The 19,725-nt window shown below is 40.9% G+C and overlaps 1 protein-coding gene across 6 annotated transcripts in view; it reads left to right on the top strand.

Moving 5' to 3' along the window:
- RBMS3 (RNA binding motif single stranded interacting protein 3) overlaps positions 1–19,725 on the top strand; it is a 493,774-nt gene that overhangs the window by 48,949 nt on the left and 425,100 nt on the right. The gene's annotated exons all lie outside the window — the stretch shown is intronic.

Raw genomic sequence — 19,725 nt, 5'->3', positions numbered from 1 at the left:
TTCCTTCCCTTCTCCGAGGGCTGCTGGCGTCGGCCAAATCCTTTTATTGTTTGGTCTGAACGCTATCATCACGCAGGGCAGGTAGCATGCTTATTGTGGCATAGGGTGAGGGCTGCTCTAGACAGCATCAGGCATGGAGGGGTTTTTCAGGGGCTCTTCAATTCCATTCCAATGGATCCGTACAGTCCATTTGGCGCTCCGAGGTGTTTTGCCATCAGAAGAGCTGTCTGTGGAGCTCAAACTTTTAATCAGCTGTGTGAGAGATGCTGTAAAGGCTGGGGAGGATGAGGAGCTGCCGCCTGCAGATCTGGCGGAGTTGGTGGCAGTGGGTTGCGCTGCTTTTAGTATCTCGTTGCATGGCGAGGGTGAGATGGCCGCACTCTGCAGCACTAAAAAGGTCTGGAAATAGAGGGCAGCTACTTTCTGAGCGTGTATCCACTCATGGGCTCTTTCTTTTCTGTCTTTCTTCCCAATTTTAAAAATGCCAGTGGATCAGAGAGCAGGCCTGTGTCCTCGACAGGGGCTGAGCAAGGTTGCTGCTACCTGGCCATGAGCTGGTTAATTAAAGCCTCGTTTCCCTAATGTCATAATGTCATTGTGGAGCACTCTGCTTGCTGAAAAGATTTCCTGAGTGACTGAATGATGGTAATAAAAGAGATCCCTAAAGCTAAAGTTTGCAAACAACATTAGGATAAAAATAAAAAATTATAGTTAAAAAAAAAAAAAAGACTGCTTGCGAGCATAACCTCACAGCCACAGTTTCAGTCACTAAAGCAGCATCCTTTCTGGGGGGAAAAATAATAGCCAGGGCACACAGACATGCCTCTGCCCCTGCTTACACACGTGGTGGATTTAGCACATGGGACCTTTGACGTGTGCCTGTGTGAGGTGCCGGGGGGGGCTGACTGTGCAGACTCTGAAGCACGTTGGTCTGCTTGCAGCTCTGATGGCGAAGTTATATTGCCCCGTTAATGAAATTACTCTCCCGTTAACATTTATGGCCAGACTGCTGCATGATATAAATTAACTAATTGTCAAAACTGGGAATCAGGCTGGTCTGAGTCGTGATGACACCAGAGCCATTCAAAATGATTACAACCTGTAATTTGTCACAGGGCTACCTCTCATTTATTTTCTCTTTCTTTCGCTGTTTTGTTCAGGTTTTTATATGAAACTTAACCTCTTCTTAATTTTATGATGGAGTGATTTTTTTCTTGCTTTTTTTTTTTCCTTTTTTTTTTTTTTTTTTTACCCTAATTTTTTTTTAAAGGTTTATTTTATTTTTTTTTTTTTTTTTTTCCTTTTTTTTTTTTTTTTTTTCCCCTCCTTTTTCTTTCAAGGTCGATCCAAATTGTGTTTTACCTTTGTGGCCATTTAGTATGTATTGTTGCTGTTGCAGCAGCAGCCCCTCACTAGCTTGCCTGCGATATTGCCCATAGCTTTAACTGTTTGGGGGATTGGGGGACGCAGCCTGATGCTATTCCTCAAAATGTGGCAAGCCAAGGACATGAAACAATTGATGGTGTTTTTTTTGAAAGAACAATAGCCTCGAGTATTGGAGGAGAAATATTGGACATTCCATGCCTTTTACTCATGTAGCTTACATTTTGTCAGTCCTTTTTTCCTCTTCTTTTTGCTTTTCTATTTTTAACTTCGTAAAATAAGCTTTTTAAAGAAATAAACCTCACATTTGAGCTTAAAATAGCTACTTTTTTTTTTTTCTCTTTTTTTTCTTTCTTTTCTTTTCTTTTTGAACATTAGGTTAAAAACAAGCTATGGTAAGGAAAAGCTAAATTGAATACCCTTTTATAGCTGGTATATAAAATTATCAACCTGGTGAAAGGTCACGTGTGTCTGTCTCTGCACACATCAAACATTTCTGCAAGGACAGGTAACATTGCAAATCAGTGCTACGTTTTGTAAGATGCCAGTTTTCTTGCTCCATGTTAAGTGCATGCGTAAAACCTAAATAATAAACACATACACGCATTCATATATGGAGACACTCGTAGGAGTTTTTCCTCCTCTATAGACCCTGAGAGTTTGGAGCAGCGCAGACAGGCAGCATCTGGATTTTGTTACCTTAAAGCTAGCCATCAGCTTCTGGGACATTTTAAAGCAGTTAGATCCATTGTATGTCTAAAGTTAATATTCGGGTAATCAAATAACAGTGTGGCGGAGAGCTCTATCTTTTATCATGCCTGTTTGAACAACTCATATTAATAAACCCCTGCGTGACTCCAATTGTACTGTGGACTTCAACTATTTATTTCTTCAAAACTCTCCTTTGTACCAAACGTTGTAGGATTCATCTCTTAGGAAAGAATGTCTTCGTGTTCACAGTCATGCGTGCTAGGGGGGAATGCATCCATTTGTAATTAAGGATGAGATTCTAGGATTTCTTGTGCCGTTTGTGTACAGCTTGTGAAACGCTGAGTGGCAGCGTGTTGAAGTTCTGAAATCTCTGCTCCCCAGTGTGTCTGGGTGAAGCGCCGAATTGTGCTGTGCCTGTTTTGTGAAGTTGTCTCAGTTACTCTCTGAGAAGTGCTGCATTACTGTGCACCACATCCTTCTCACGGGGAAGCACAAAGCTGCCCAAAATCTGATTCTACAATCTGTGTTTGTATCTTCCAACCTAGCTAGCACATTGTTATACTGAAATGGTGTAAATGAATAGCTATACGGCTAATGGGATTATAAATAGGAAGAAATGGATTCCATATGTTTATATGATTGATTTAAGTTTTTAAAGTATTTCGCGGCCTTTTCTGCAACATGAAGCACGCACTCTTATTATTCAGTTTACTTGTGCTTCTTAATTAGCAGATGCCACCACTGAAGCTATGACTTCAATTGCAGGTTTAGACAAACTCGTCGTCATCCAAAACTGGGGGGGAGCGGGGGGAAGAGGGGGAGAGGAGGCCAGTTTGTGAGACAATTGCAAGGAATTCAATATGTCTCCTAAGAACAAGCACTGAGTTGGAAGAAATACAGAACCTTATTTTTCTTGTTTTGTCGTGACGCTGTCTGACAACTGCAGTTTGGAAGTACAACGTTTGAACTTCTCCAGGCAGATCCTGAGAGTGGGGTCTCTTGTTTGGAGTTTACTTCAAAAGAAACATTTTTTTTGTTTGTTACTCTTATAAGTTAAAGATAGTCATGCAGTCTCGCTGCAAAGAATATTGCAAGGAGGCTTGAGGAGAACCTACAGCAACTTTGCATTAAATTTTGAGTTGTTAAATACATTTCTTTAACTGCATCCTTACTGATGGCGTAACTTCTCAAGAAACTAGCTTACAGCAGTATGTTGTAAATGGTCACGTATAAAATGATAGCAAGACCAAATCTTCCATTGAGGTCCAAATGTATTTCCTTAATTTCTTGCTTGCCAAAGCAAATTCTTTTCTTTTTGCCCTTTTGAACAATGAAAAATCAAAACTGAGCAATGTTAATTTTCATGTTATGATGTGAAAAGGGAAAACAAACAAACAAAAAAACCCCCAAACACCCTAAACTATCTGAATGTATTTGAAAGAGCCTCTTCGATTTAGTAGACGCAATGTTTTATCTTTGTCCTCTGCAGCTTATGATTAGACCTAGTGCTGAGGAAGCTCACTCAGCAGCCTACAGAAAAACCCTGAATCATTAAGGTAGAAAGGAGAGAGTGTCACAGTTACCTGCAGACAGGAATTGCTTGTTTTATGGTCGCTTTACCTGCTTTTGGGGTAAAAATATGCTTGTTTAGCAACTATTTCTGTGCAGTTTGCTTTCATGCATTCTCCAGATATTTCCTATCTGTTAGTCATGGTTTGGGTTGAGAGTTTAACTCTCACAGTGTTGACTTTGTTGCCCGGTGAGGAGGCTGAAATACCCCCAGCAGGGAGATAGCATCGGTTGTCCCCACAATGTATGTTAATCCCAGTACACCTAATGCACACGTGGCTTCTGTCTGTGTTCACAAGTGCAGTTTCCCAACGCCTACTTGAATGTAATCCTTTCTTTGTGGGTGTGAGAAGAGGGCAGCCCGGTCTGCAGGCAGGAGGGGCTGAATGAACGTGGCCATGGCACTGCAGGGACCTGTCTCACCTGAAGAGCAACCAGCTGGGAATGCAAACAGGTGTACCCAGCTATGCTTCAATTCCAGAAAGTCGCTTTGTGAATGCACGTTTGGGTGTGTGTGTTTGGATGGAGTCCTCTGTTTTGTTTCGCTTCCTCTTTTCCTTTTTTTAGGGCATTCTTTGGCACACAGGGAGCAGGGACCTCATTCAGCTGCACGCCACCGGGCCGCCTCCCTGCTTGCTCCACCGGCTGCTTTTAGAAAGCGTATTTTTGGAATGGGCACGGAGCTCTCTCCTCTCTTCACCTCATACCTACCAATCCCGTGCTGCTTTGTCGCTCGTGTTTCTGCTTTCAGAGTTCACGGCGTTCCCAGCTCTCAGCCATCTGGTCCCGCAGAAGGCCTTGAAGAGAGCGTTCCAGCTCCGGCGTTGCCTGACAGCCCTCCTCGGGCTGGTGGTGCTCGGGGCCTGGTGTGAAGCAGGGGTCAGGTGTAAGGAGTAATTCATCAACCACACACTGATTTCAGGCTGCATTTCCAACCATCTGCAGCTTGGATTGCCGCCAGAGCTCAAAAGTCTAGCTGGAGCCCATGTGATAGTGCCAGAGTGGAGGCAAACACTTGCAAATAGAGAAGTGCATTTCGAGGAATGAAGTTGATTTGCACTGAGCCCTCATTGGATTCAGTGTGGTGCGGTGTGTTTTCAAGTGTCTCCGAGAGCTGCCTTAAGGGTTTGTGGGTTTGTTGAAGTGCCGTTTAAAAATGTGTTAAGGCTAGGTGTAATTCTGGCAGAAGCATTAATACCCAATCCTAGTGTTTTTGCTAGTTGCATTAAACAATAAGGAATGTCAAAGGGGTGATGTTCTGAAAGCACAGAAATACATGAACTTGTTCATTTCTTGTTACTGTTTGACACGTGTGAATAAAAATGTTGCTGTAAGGGTCGTGATGATATACATTGAGATAACATTGTATCTCTTTGTTGGTCTTCCTTTCATGTCGTTTCTCAAAGTAAATTTGTTGAAACACAAAAGGTGGGAAAAGAATGTCCAAATTATTAGTTTTTTGAGCATTCGTATTCCTGTGTGCCGTGCAAGTTTATCTTGCAAGAATATCCATTGCTTCAATAGGGAAAGATTTAAGTTACAAGCATTTGCCAAATTAGGCTATGTACATGCTACTGTATCTATTAACACCCAGAGCTTGCTGAAATGTAGAATAGTCAATACAAGGCACCCTTCTGAATTACTGACTTGATTTTTTTAACGCCTGTGGGCTTTCAGAGTTAGCATGGTGTATATTTGTACTTGAATTCAAATGTCATTGTAAAAATGGTTGGGCTGCTAGCTCCTAAATTTCCGTGAATTAAGAAGTAGATAAGAAAGGACATGTTCCAAGCAGGATGCCTGAGTTCATTTCAGGTCTTGCTGTAAGCCTGGGTAGCATTCTCTCTGCAGTAATTTCAAGCAGGGCTTTTTAATTGTTATTATTTCTGGTGTGGGGAAGTAGGTTTGTCACTATCTATACTCCGAACACAGACTTCAAGTTAGCTTGCAAACAAGTCCATTCTGGAGTATCCAGGAAGGGAAGCAGATTTTAAAGAATGAGTTGGCTGTTCTTATAAATTTGTTTTGTTTTTCTTGAAGAAAAGTCTTTTAATGTTAGAATTTTATGTAGAGGGAAAAATGGTTGATGTGTCTCCAGAACTTGTTTCCAGTGCTGCATTAAAATTGTGTTTTGTAACAGTCTCATCAGCTACAGCTGTGTGTGATTAAATAGTGTAATATCAAAAGCATGTGTGAATAAGAGCTTTTATGATATAGTTGTTCCATACCGAAGACTGCAGATGGGCAAAGAAGGGAGGCTGAGAGCAGTGATTTGCTCAGATACTGTCAGTGCGTATGTTGTGAGTCTTTGCGTAACGCTGTTTCGCAATAGCTTTCCCACTCCTATGGGCAATGTTGAGTGTTGGAAGGCAGTTGAGGAATAAACTTTTTACAGGGAGAGCTGCTCTCACTGTGCAGTGCATCATCCTGAAAGCTGTGCGTGCTCATGCAGAATATTTCCGATACGCAGAATGTTACCAATATTTCATGTAGTTGATTAACAGTGGTATATCTGAATAGAAATTACAGTCATAGAGGTCCATTCTGCTTCCCTTGAAAAATCAAAGAAACTTCAAAGTTGTTCTCAGTAATGCAGAATCAGTCCCACAAAGCACGTTCTGTTCTCCAGGGTGAAAACCAGGACAGCTGAACGTACAGAGTTCTGTTGTTGTTGTTGTTTATTTTTTATTTTAAGTACAGATTAGAAAAGAAACAAGAACTGTCAAAGTGGTGCTATGTTGTACAAATGAGTCGGGACATATCTGATGTTCTAATGGTGTTTGGGGCTTTCTTTGGCTTTATTTTTTTTAACTTAATATTGTTTATTCTATGTTTATTCTAACTTATATTTTTACAGCAGCTGTTCTTTGTGGTTTTCTGCTCATTCTGTCTTTGCCTCTTTTGCTCTCTCTGCCACGTTGAGATATGATTTATACATAATGGAAGTCTAATTGAGTCATATGAGATGTCTGACATGGAGCCTGGTGCCTATAATGAACATCAGCAAGTTCTGCGCGAGAGTTACATGGTTACTCCACAAAAAGTAAAGGATAGAGCATAGGGCTTGTTTTGCTTCTATTTGTAGGGTTCTTAAGATAAAAATACTGTAAGGCTTGTTGGAAATTTGAAACAAATCAGTTTTTTTTCTCTGTAGGTCTTTCCTGACAATGCAGAGTTTGTAAATGGAGAAGTGAAGCAAAGGTTATTTGCCATATCTTTAGTCCCACGTTGGAAGGTCCAGCTGAATTCTTTTACCATACTGTCTTTTTGATTGCTGCTTTACAGTTAAGGCTAATCTCTTCTTCTAGAGGTTTTTATTAGCTGAGAGACTTTTCAGACCTGACATTGTCAAGTAAGAGAGATTATTTTTCTCATACTTTTGGATGCAAATATTTTTTTTTTCTTTCTTGTCTTCCTTGTTTGTTTCTGTGCTTGTTTGCTTGTGACAGTAGTGGGAATAAATTTCCACTTATTGAGCGTAGCCATTTATTTAAAAACAAAACAAAAAAAAACCCCTAGTAATTTATGCAGATTAAATTGTTTGGACAGATTTTCTGTAAGGGTTGATCCTATTGACTTCATTCAGATGCAAATGAATGAAATAAACCACGCAATCTATAGAGATTGTAGTAGGAGCCAGAAGACACACATGATTGCATGTTTACGATGTAAAACTCTCTGATGTTTTGTTCCTTGTTGGTGTCTCCTTGACACATGTTTTTATGGATAGTGCCATGTGGTTGGTGTCAATTTATAAGCTGTCATGAAGTGGAAGTGATGTCAGTTCTGTGTAATTCAAAGTTATCCAAGATGGAAAGTCATTGAGCAGATTTGTGACCCCAGCTTAAATCAAGCTGCAATTTGTTCTTATTTTGTGAGTTGGCATTAATAGATTAAATCCTAAAGGTGTGTTTAAATGTTCTGTTTCACTGCAGGGCACAGGACAGGCTGATGCAGTGCCCATTTAACCTGTTTGCAAGAAGCGCTCTGGTTATCCGAAACAAAACACACTGTTGTTGGGTTGACTTCCTGGCTGAGAAGCTGGTAATGTTTGCTTTAGGTCTCCTGGAGGTTGAGAGGCAAACTGAGGATACAGATGCTGTTGCACTGAGAGCAGGGGACTGATAATGGACGTAGGGACACAGCTGGCAAAACCTTGTGGTGGTGTGATGTCAAAGAGAGGGAATGGAGGGGACTTCAGCTGGAGGCATTTTGCAAGAGGAAGAGATAAGGGAGCTGGGTGTACCACTACATCACAAAAGGGTCTGAAGACTGGGTATCCATAGTTACAGCAGGAGAGTTAAAATCCAGATTTCAGGGACTCACCTGGTGTAATGTCCTCCTTCTCTTTCAAGAAGAAAGTATCTAGCAGTTCTTAAAGCTGGAATGATGTGCCTGTGTGAATTCCCTGGTGCTCGGAGAACTGCCTTTTTAAAGTTTGCTCTATTTTTCCCCTCTTGTTATAATTTTTCCAACTGAAGGGGGGAGAAGGGGGGGAGTGAGCATTGCAATTCTTAGCCATATAAGGGACTTGTTAGTTTCTTTATGTGGTTGGGAATTGTTTCTTCTTTTGGTCTTCAAAGGCTGTTGCTTTAAAGGGAAGGAGCGGCTTCTTGCTTAGACAAAGGCTGCAGTGCTTATTTCTTCTTTCTTGGATCTCTGACCTTTCATTAGGGGACACGCATATAAATAAATTCAGCTTGTTGATATCGTGCAAGTTGATGGATGCTCTTATAAAGGGAGAAGCATAATGGGAAATGCGGTCCTCTCTCATTTTAGAGTGATGAATTTGGTTGGGTGCCAGTTAGTAAGCACATGACCTTTTCCCTACATCTTTTGCTTCATGGCGGGGGTGTCGGAGCTGTGTTAGTGATCTCTTGTTTCAGCTTTTAACCAACTCTGAAATATTAAAAATGAATTAGGTCACTTGGAGCTCAGCTAATATGTCTGCGATTCAAGAGGATGATTTCCTATTAATGAAGCATAGCACACCACTTAAAATACAAAATGCAGGTTTTTGTCAACACACAAACAGCAGGAACATATCACTTGTGAGTCAGAATATTTTATCTTGAAAATGCTATCTACTGAAGGCAAACTAAACAAGATATTTTGCAAAGACGGTGTTATCGGCAGCATTCACTTGGTGTTCATTCCAGAAAATTGTATCTGCCTTTAAGCCTAATTAGAGCTAAGTTTTTCAGTGTATTTACTATAAGATCAAAACTGCCGACAAGACTGCTTTTAGTATCAGCTGAGATGTGTCTACACAGCTGTCAATGTTCTGCTTAGCTGATAGACGCAAACCAATAGCCTACCACGTGTAATTGAACTGTATAATATATACTTGTTCTGTGTGCAAATAACAATTCTGAAATTGTTCTGCAAAAAAAAAAAAAAAAAAGAGACTGGCAATGAGATGAGCCATAGGCAGTGTGGTAAGGTAAAGAACAGGACTGGTAGCTCTTGAACAAGTCTCTGCCCGATTTTTGCATTCACGAGAACTTTCCTTTAATGCTGTTCTACACCTGAAAGACATCAGAGGAAAGTCAGAAGCACTGCAGTTTTTTAGATGTTTGACAGAGCATTCAGGATGGCTTGGTAAGCTGAAAGCTTCACCTAGGCTCTATTAAGGTGGTGTTTACTGTGTTAAAGTACTGTTAAACAATCCTTCCTGAAAACGAGCATAATGCAGATGTAGTACTGTGTCCTTTAGCAAAGCAGCTGCAAGCCTGGGAGAGCATCCTCCTCACAGGATTGGTGAGCATTGTTGGCATCCCTATGAGGCTTTTCCCTCCTAAAGAAACATGGGCTGATCCAAACAACCCCAGTCAGAGTGCTTGTTCCATTGGTGCTCTTGCTATGGGTGCTGGCTGGGAACATAAGGTGGTCTAGAAATAGGCCTGGATGATGCATGGGGGCCCCTGGGTGGCAGCACTGGAGATACCTGTTGGTCCCACTCGGCTGTGACTGCTTTGCCAAGTAGAGGTATGTGAGGCACTGTCTCATCTGAATTTGAGGCTGCTGCTGTAGCTCCCAGCTCTGCAGATGCTTAGGAGAGAGCTACAGGCAGCTGCCCCACCAGGACACACTTGTTATCTGTGTGATTTAGCAGCCTCACCAGCCAGTTTGCTTCTGCTTTATATCTGCCATTTTACAAAATCATTGTAATTGTATAGGGTTGTTCCTGTTCAACATGTAATTTCCTGTAGTTTGAAAAGCTTTCAGCATAAGATTGTCTAAACTTAATAGCATAAACATTAATTTAGTGTGTTGGATGGGTTATTGGGTGTTTTTAGCATGCATAAGTCTGGCAGTAATTGTGCTGGACAGAAGAAATAAGTTTTGCTTCCTTTGCTTTCTACACTTTTTTGCTTAGATAGTTCCCTGGTGATGGACACGCTCAGTATGTAGTAGTCGCTTCAATTTTCAGAGAGTTGTATAAACATTAGCTAATCTTTGCAACCCTTTCTGAGAGATGCCTTGAACACCTTATTTGCTTGTGTAATTGCTGCATTTGAATAAGGTCCACAGCCTCCATAAGCCTATACCAGATTACTGTGAGGTTTTAGGGTAGAGTTGTGTACCATCCACATCCCCTCTTTTCAGGCAGACTCTGGAGTAGATGAATGTTGTTGCTGCTTTATGAGCAAATACCGTGCTTGAGTGGTGTAATAGCAGAGGCAAAGCTGGGAAAATGGAAAGAAAACATTTGCAGAAGTGACATGTTAATCCCTGGTTATCCAGAAGTGCCGAGTGCCCACAACTCTGACAGATGGAGTGTTCAAAACACTCGAAATCAGACCCAATATTACTCCCAGATGGTGCATCCAGGATTGCAGAGTACTTCTGAAACACACTTACCTGAGGCAAGCAGCTGGGCTGGCTGGGATGGGGATAAGCACACTTCAGCCCTTGTCACCTCCTTGGCAGGAGAGCTGAGGCAGTCACAAAGGATGAGCTGCCTGGAGGAGCAGGTGTAGGAGAAGTCTGTGGTACATGTCCAGTGACGCAAGGGCAGATCAGGGCAGTTGTGGTTCAAGCTGTGCTTGGCCAAGATTCTTCCAGAAAATGTTAGAAGTGTAGTGGGCAGCTGGGCAAGGATGCCAAGGACTGCTATGTCCTCCTACCTAGTAGAGGAAGACTTTCAAACACTGTCTGCTCATAGCCCAAGCCTTTCTGTTCCATGCTATTCCTCTTCTCAGGATATTGAGAAGGATATTGAGAAATGATTGTCATGAAACAATCAATATCATATAGGGACTGATCTGTGCTTGAATCTTTCAGGACAGTTACTGCGATCTACAGTACCCTTTTAAGTGAATGGCAAAGAAGTTACTTACTGATAGGTGTTAGTCAAACAGTAGTTAGAAGATGCATGGTCATTATAGTCTATTGGCTTTGGTTTCCTCATTCCATCATCCCCCAACTTTGTGGGACTTGTCAGGTCTTATTTTAAGTTTTTCCTGTTGTCATTTTTTTGTTTCCTTTTTTTCTTCTATTTTGGCTTGTGACATTATCATATGTGCTTCCCTCATGCATGTGTTGAAAGTAGTTGCTTTCTAAAAAATATATACTGCTTGTTTGACTTCAAGGTATGTTGTGGATGGAAGAGAAATGGATGATATTCCTGATGCTGATAACTTCTTGTTTCCTAAAGGCTTTGTTTTTAAATAATTATGTGAAAACATTATAAACAAGGGTGGATTATTGGTGTTTTTAAAGCAGAACAAGGAACTTTGCCAGTGGCCACAAAGACGTAGATTGTGATTTTATAATCTGTGTTGAGGGATGAAATATGACTGCCATGCTCCAACAACAGCCTGTGAAATAGGCTGCATTTATGCTTCATCTCTCCTTTTCTTTAGAAAGGGAATAAATTATTAGTTGTTTTTTATTTCTCAATCTTTGGTGGGTGACTTCCTTTCTGTGCCAGTCAGCTATTCTGGAGTAGGCATACGTGACTTTAATTTGCTTCCATCTCCTTCCTGTTCTCGTTTACTCTCAGAAGAAATTGTCAGGTAAGTTAGTGCCTTCTTTTTAACTCACTTCAGTGGTGAAGAGGCAATCTGATGCTTAGATGGCAAGGGAAGACCCAAAGAGGCTGAGGCATCAGGTGTGAGCACCAAAAGCATGAAATGAATGGAAGGCAAGTCAGCAGTCACTCTTCTGTGATTTGTCCATTTTTTTTGCATTAGAAAATCTGCCTCTTCACCATTTTATTTCATTTTTTTTCCCCTTCCTTTCCTGTTTATTCTTCTCATCCTCTTAAGATCTCTTCTGGTCTCTTTCTTTCAGCCAGAGCTTATGTTGTGGTGCTTGTTCCACTGATGGAGCATCACATCTCTTTTCTCTCTCTCTCTCTTTTTTTTTTTTTTTTTTTTTTTTTAGAATAAGTATTCTAGTGGTGTCTCCTAAGCTGGTCTTACTCTTCCCTTTTTTATTGTTTTTGATGTTGTTTTATTCTTTGTAGGCTACCTCTGACTGTGCAGTTCTGCTGTGCTGAGCTGCATACAAACAGAGGGTAAGAGCTAGTCCGTGCCTGCAAGAGTTGATGAGCAATGTGAATAAGGTGGGCTCACAAAGCAGAGAGAAATGAATTGCCTGGTATGGGGCTGTGGTGCAGAGCAGGGCCAGGTGGTAGATGGTAACAAGCATCTAGTGTTTACCTGCATACCGTGTGCTGCTCTACCATCTTGGGAATGAGTCATTCAACCCTCCCAGTTCATGCTCTATTTTTTAATTCTATTTCCTAATAGAGTTGTGATTGCACGTGTTTACTTCAAAAGTGCCTTTATGCTCCTTCTCTGGGCTTCCTCTGGGCTTTGATCCCTCTATTGCTGTTGTTTGGTGGGCAGCCTGCTCTGTTTTGCTGCCTGGCAGATTTTAGGTGCTGGCAGCACAGCAGGGGAAAGGCAGCATGGTTCTCTAGAGGTCCTGCCAGCATTTCAAAAACACAGCCCCGGCTGCTACTGCTGGCTGGCTTCATGGGGAATGAAATGGAGCTGGACAAAAGAGCAAAGTGGCCAAGGTCATTGAGACAGCAAGCCTCTTCTCAGCAGGGAGGGCTCCAGAAATATATCCTAACATGCAATGGCTGGGGGCTCACACTTGATCAGGCTCAGAGTGGGTGTTTTCACCTCCCATTTCACCAGGGCTGCAGCATTGCAGGGAGCCACGTCTCACACAACTGCTCAGTGCTTTTAACAAGCAAATATTGTGCGGGGGAAAAGGATGCATGTGTCTTGCACTTCAGCAAGTTGGCTGCTGATAAATGTTAGGCTGAAATTTCAAAGGGGCAATGCTCTGTACAGTAGCTTGGGGCCTCAGAGTCAGAAGTGCTGGTCACCTGCAGCTCCTATTAACTTCAACTAGAACTGTATGTACTTCGCACTTTTGAAGACCAGGAGCTCCTTAGGGTTTAAAAGCTGACTTTTTTTTTTTTTCTTTCTTTTTTTTTTTTTTTTTTTTTTTTAATAGCAGTTACAAGCTGACAGGAATCTTCTGTCACTTTTACTGTATTTTTCTTAGGGGAAAAGAAGGGAGTTGGAAGACCAGGGGAAGAATTTATTTATTTTTTTAACAACACTGATATAATAAATTTCAAAAGCAAATACCTCTTGTTTCCTACAAGTTATGCTTCATTCTGTTGGTAGCATAACATTAATGATTTAATTATCTGTATTATTTGTCTCTTGCTGCTCAGATTGGATAACAAGGATGGACATCATATAGTGTTTGGAATACAAGAGCTGTCAGAAGACGATCATTTGCTTAGACAAGAAAAAAGGTGACAGACACTTCTCTAATAGGCGGAGGTTTTTTTGTTAATGAAACATGCATTGTGAAAAATACTCACTTCTTTGGTCTCACAGTTTTATTAAGCGGCAGGGATCCAGTATTCCTAGAGGTAGATTAGTTTAAAAGGATCTAAATTTTCAGTATGTGTGTTTGTATGTGTACTCATTTTTATCTCTCTAGAGATATCTCTTTAGACTGCAAGGAAAATCTTGAGCATCTAACCCAGATACACCAAAAGACAACAAGATCTGCATTTTATTTATTTGTCTTCTAAAAAGCTTACGAGATTTCAGCCAGCGTCACCAGGGCTCCCAATGCCCAGAGCATCTTAGATTGCCCAGTTGACTACAATGAAAGGAATGAGCAGAGTGCTGCCAAATGGTTGATGCCAACTAGCTTTATCTTCACGTTGTTTTGTTGGGAAGTTAAAGAGAGGGCAGTGAGCACCATTCCAGCTCCTCTTCATTTCTTTTGGACATGGGAGCTGCAATTTCTAGCTCTCCAAGGTTATTTCTAGACCTCCAGTCATGTCTGCAATGCTGTCCCTCTCCTCAATGTGGAAAAGTTGATGTGGATGCTGGGGTGCAAAATGTCTTCATAGCCAGAAAGGCAGAAGGTGCCTTGCCCTGCATGGAAGACTTCAGAGAAGGCACCTTGGGAAATGCAAATGGTTTTTTTCCAGGAGCCCAAAGGCCCCACAACATCCCCTTACACCTTCTATCACTGTAATTTTTGGCAACTCTTCACCCAGCCGCCTTCCTAACGTGGCAGGTCTGACTTTCCCTTCTTACCTCTACACATTTCTCTGGTTCCAGTAATGTGAACATTCGAGGGGAAACAAAGGGAATCAGGTCTTCTGAACAAAGATCTGGTCAGTGCATGTACCAGTGCCTCTCAATTGTGTAGATCTTACTCCTTGAATCTGTAGGCTGAGGTTTTTGTTTGTTTGTTTGTTTGTTTGTTTTTAGCACTAAGCTGATGATCTTAATCTTTTTTTTTTATTGCACCTGTGTTTTGATATTCTGGGTTTGTTTTATATTGCTACTGTGTTCCGCTGTATCTGTTCCTTACTCATAGCATTAATGGTGGGAGCATGAGAAATAGACATCTTTCCTTTTTGAGAGTAAGAAACAGTGCCTGATTTATTTGTGGTATTAATTATTTCTTCATTGGTGGTGTCAGAAGGCGCACACTGGGGCAAACAGTGCTGGTGTTGGGAAGCTGCTAGGTGGTAGGGTGCGCTTTCTCTCCCTGGGCCCCATCTTGGAGCCCTTTCGCTGAAGAGTAGCCTGTGAGGAACCACTGAAATTCACATTCGCAAGGAGGGATTATTTAGCAGGAAAAGACTACCAGAATTTGGCCTTTAGGAAAGAAATCTCACTTTCTGAGTGTATTACAAACAATAGAGAGTTAAGAGATAAAAAACTGCCACTACGTGGGTAAATAATACTGTTTCAATTTAAGCTTTGGTTTAGTAAGTTTTCCTGGAAAGGAACTTGTTCCTGAGGGCATTTTATCTGGTTTTTTCCTCTCTCTCTTAGGGTTTTATTCTGCTGCCCATCACCACAGTATCTGAATGTTTTCTGTATAAAGATTGATAGCAACTTTAAAGTCCCCCAGGAACTCTGCAGTCTGTAGCACATCTTTCTTTATGGGAGGAACAAATATTTTGGCCCAACTTTTCTAATAAAGTACTAGTTTTATTTAATTTGTCATTATGATTGTAACATATAAATTTAAATAATTGTTTTAGGAGTTGTTATTAAACATTTGTCTTTCTTTTTATGATTTTCCTGAGGTAACAAAAAACACCATTGTTAAAGATCGAATACATTACTGTTAAGATGTGTTTTTGTAAACATCACATCGAGCAGATAAAGGACAAGTTATCATATATCCAATGTTTCAGACGTTTCATTTATTTATTTATTTATTGTTCAATGTTATCTAGATTGTTTCAAATGTGTTCAAATTATATTTACACTTTAACAGGTGATGGATACCAGCTCTGTATCAGCTCATGAGAACTGTTAGATGCAGTATTTTATCTCCTAAAAGGATTGAAGTAGATGTTAAAATCAGTAGATGAGAATAAATTCTTAAAAACTAGCAAGATTACAATGGGGGGATTTACTGGCTGGTTTGGATATTCAGTTCTAAATCATTTCAGTATTAATCTTGTGTGGCTAATCTATCTATCCAGCTATGTAATCTGCCTGTTTAAACAAGATACCTAGCTCTTCCCAAATAATTTCCAAGAGAAATAAAAATAAGCACTGTTTTCTCTTTCTTTCTGTCCACCAGAGAAATACCTTGATGAGTATGTCCTTAATTTATATGTGTGGGTTTCTGTCTTGGGTGTGAACAGTACGAAATTTATGAAGAAACTCAAATTGTGGCATTGAGTCCTGTGGTTATTTCGGAAGATAATTGTTCTCATAGTCCTTTCTTTGTTGTTGTTATTCTTTTTTAAATGCTCACTCCAGAGAGTGAGCTCCAGATGTTAGGGCAGCTCTTTCCTACTGCCAGCATTTGGAGTTCCTCCCATGAGTTTCAGTGAACATGGATGCTTCTGGTGACATATGCTGGTGGTAGCCAGAGAGAGGTTAAGGTAAACCACTGAATATTAAGGCAAGGATTTCAACTAGACTGTGCATTTAGTGGGCAATTTGTGGAGAAGGAGGAATACTAATACGTTTCTGCAGAAAAGAGGAGAGGAGGGAACGTAATTTTCCAATAAGGAGGGTTTTTAATTTTTTTTCCCCTCAATGGGTTGCTAATAATTCGCTAGAAGAGGTGCCTGACTTCTTGAAGACTCTTCTAAAACTTCAAACCAATCTCCTTTCCTCAGGTGTGAAATTAAGTATATTTATGGTTTTACTACTGGATGTTTCCCAACCAGTGGCTGTGTTACAGTCAGAGTGGAGGAACCCGTATTTTATGGAGAGAGGTGTGGCTGAAGAAGTTGTGGAAGCCTCTACCCTCCAGTTAAAGAACTCCTGCTACCTCCTCAAGTGTCTTATCCAGTGTGCTAATAACTTTGTAGCTGGGAAGGGAAGACAGTATTTTTGTGTTTCTTCTTTTGTACTTCATGGAGCACCTGTTATCCCTGCCCCTATGAAGACACTTCCATATGAACAGAATAGGTGGAGGTGAAGGAGCACAGTCAACTGAGCAGCAGCGACAGCTCCATCTGAAATATCTTTACTTATTCTTTTTTTACAATACTCTTCTTTCTACAGCTGCTGCTTTAACTTCACATAGTCTTCAAAGGCGTTAAATGTGTTATCACGTGTTTCTGTCAGTTTTCACCCATGAGTTCAAGCAGTCAGACTGTACGTTCTTGTTTCAAAAGGCAGCTAGCTGTGTAGCTGTATCTTGCCTTTTACTATTCAGTGCCTGTTGGAATTGGTGGGAGCTACAGAGTGTGTGATATTTTTGGAAATCAGGCCATTAAAGTATATTTTGGTTATAAATAATCATGAGCTAATTAGGTTTTAAAACAATAACGATTCACAAATGAAGTGTATCTTTCTTGTCTCTCGCTAGTAGAGATATTGGGTCAACTTGGATGAATTCCTCCCTGGCTTGGATGGCCTGCTGCGTCTCCATACCTTCCCTGTGCAAGTTTCTTTTTTGAGGACTGTGACTCAGCAGGGTTTTGAAGTGGATGAGTCACAGTCCGACTGGCTAAGTGACAGCTACTAAGTGGGTGGGTAAAGCAAGGACTTTATTCTGGGAAGGTGTAAATACAGGCAGAGGCCAAGTCTAGAGGTGAAGGAGGCCAGGGGATGAAAGGCATTACCCGATAGGAAGTGATGGTGGCTGGCTGTAGCAATACACTTCCTTTCAGCTATTTTTTATGGTGCAGATCTCCCAAGAGAAGGGCAGCTAATCCCAGCAGGTCACAGAGAAAAGTGGAGTTTGCTGTGGTGTAGCTGTTTTTGTCTGGCAGTTGGATTTCTGACCGAAAATAGTCAAGCTGGTTTATTGTTCAGCCTTTTCACTCAAGTAGAGTGAAACCTTGAGCAGTGGACTGATAGGGACAAGGCAGTGTGAAGGTTCCTGTGCAGAATGGACTAATGTGCTGACCTCTGAAATCAGAAACAATGGTGGCATATTGTACTGTCTGATGAATCTTCTTGTGAGAACATCTTGGTAGAAACCAGAGTGCTGCTTCGAAGCATCCCTTTGTCTGTTTCTGAAAGATTCCCACAGCTCTGCAAGCTGTAAGGGAATTTGGAATGAGATTTTCTGTGAGGCGTGAGGACTTTTTATTACACTGTATGTTGTAGTTCAGTGGAAAAGCAGAAAATGTGACTATGTGTCACTGCCACCAGGGTTACCGCTGACCACATACCTCAGTATATTATCAGGTAGTGACAAAATCAGAACTTCTGGGATATACCTAACACTTTTCTCTGTGATGAAGTGCGTGCTCAGAGTGGAAGAGCTGTCAGTAGGAGACCTTTGGTAGGGACTGAGGAGCAGTGGCTAACAAAGCTGCTTGCATCCCTGCCTTTCCTTCCCATCTTCTTAATAAATTCAGATAAGCCAATGTAGAGAGTAAGCACTTTAACAGATAGTGTCCTGGTGTGTTCAGAATTGAAGAAGGAAGCTGTGGTCACCAGATTCCAGCTGTCCCATTTCCTTTTCCAAATGAAAAGGCTTTTATCGGGATAGCATATATAAATATTTTTCAGTGCATACTCATTCTAAAACTATTTTGGTTGCAATGTTTGTATTCTCTTGACTTCTCAGCAATTTTGGATCTAGAAGACATGAGACCCTGAACTGCAGGCTGAGAGGCAATCTTGCATATCCTCTATAAGAAACACAGAGAGAGGGTTATCCAGTTATCTTGCCTAACAGAATAATAAAGTAGGCAATGGCTGAAAGCTGAAGCCAGTGAAATTCAAATGGTGGCATAGTGAGTGTTTTGAGAAGTGATGGTAATTTTCTTGTGGAACAGATTGCTGAGGGATGCAGCAGATTCCCGCTATCACTTGAAGTCTTTAAATCAACAATGGGTGCCTTTCTCATTCATCCTCTACTTGCTGCATTCGATCTAGGGGTTAATGGGTGATATTCAATGACTTTAGTTAAGCAAAAGGTCAAACTGTACCATCATGATGTTCTGCCTGGCCTTAAAATGAATGTCTGTGAGCTTCAGCTGCTTGTACTACGTAACGCATTCAGTTGCTATTGGTAATGGAGAGCATGCAAAGCCCAATCTCAAATTGAGTTTAAGTGGTGGGGAGAGTAGGTGTGTGTGCATTTGTGAGAGAGGGAGAGACACCTGGCTTTATAGCTTTTGTGTTCCATCAATTTAGATTTCCTTAGAGTCATGCTCTCTTAACTGCACCGTGCCTCTCGCTTGGCCCATTGCATCTCAAGGATTACCAATGACATAAATTGCAGGCTGAAGTGGTAAAAGGAGGAAAGATTCAAGAGAGATTAACGAATAGAACAATATGTTGGAAAGCGTGACTTTAAGTGCCCTCAACGCTGGGGTCTTAGAGCTTTTTCTGACTCTGGCACATAAATTGCATCAGTTTAGAGTCCCTCATACATCAATAGATTGGGTAGAATATGTTCTAAGGGAATCTGAGTGAGCATAAGTGGGTATAAATTACATTACCTTACAGATTGCTTCTGAATTTGGCCCAGATTCTTTCCTTTATTTTCATTATGTCAACTTCACGCATTGGCATTATGGTCTTTTCAACAACTGGCCTGACAGCTAATGAATTCTTTCTACCAACAGTAAATCAACTAAGTCAGAAAATGCTCCTCAGTGTAAATATTTCTCTTTACTTTCAGAGCATTTCAAATCTCATTAAATTTAGAACAGAGTATTAGTAGAAATGTGTATAGAGAAGTACTGTTCGAAGTGGTAATTATTCATAAGCCACCTGGATTCTTCTTTGCTCCCCAGCTAACAATGTTCTGAATTGAGAGCATGAGGGCTAAACTGAACTGTAATGCTGGAATATAAACTGCTCGAGTCCAAATGGCTTTGGGAAGTTCTTCAATTTATACTTGATTGTACTCCCCAAAATTCCTGCAACATGGTTAAAAGAAAATGCTAAGATATCAACTGGTAACAGTTTCACTCTTGGAGGGCTGAAGCAAAGGAAACTTTAACTGTAGTTCATTAGGAAATAAAATAGAAATTTCCTTTTAGAAAATAGAAGGAAAAGTATATTTGCATGTTAATTAAGTTACAGTAGAATTTGCTTTAGGAATAAGTTACGTACA

This window comes from Centrocercus urophasianus, unplaced genomic scaffold (assembly GCF_019232065.1).
Source record: "Centrocercus urophasianus isolate 14NV4802_14NV808 unplaced genomic scaffold, USGS_Curo_1.0 seq_16, whole genome shotgun sequence".
NCBI classification, from domain to species: Eukaryota; Metazoa; Chordata; class Aves; order Galliformes; family Phasianidae; genus Centrocercus; species Centrocercus urophasianus.
This window is presented reverse-complemented; position numbering and strand designations above follow the sequence as displayed.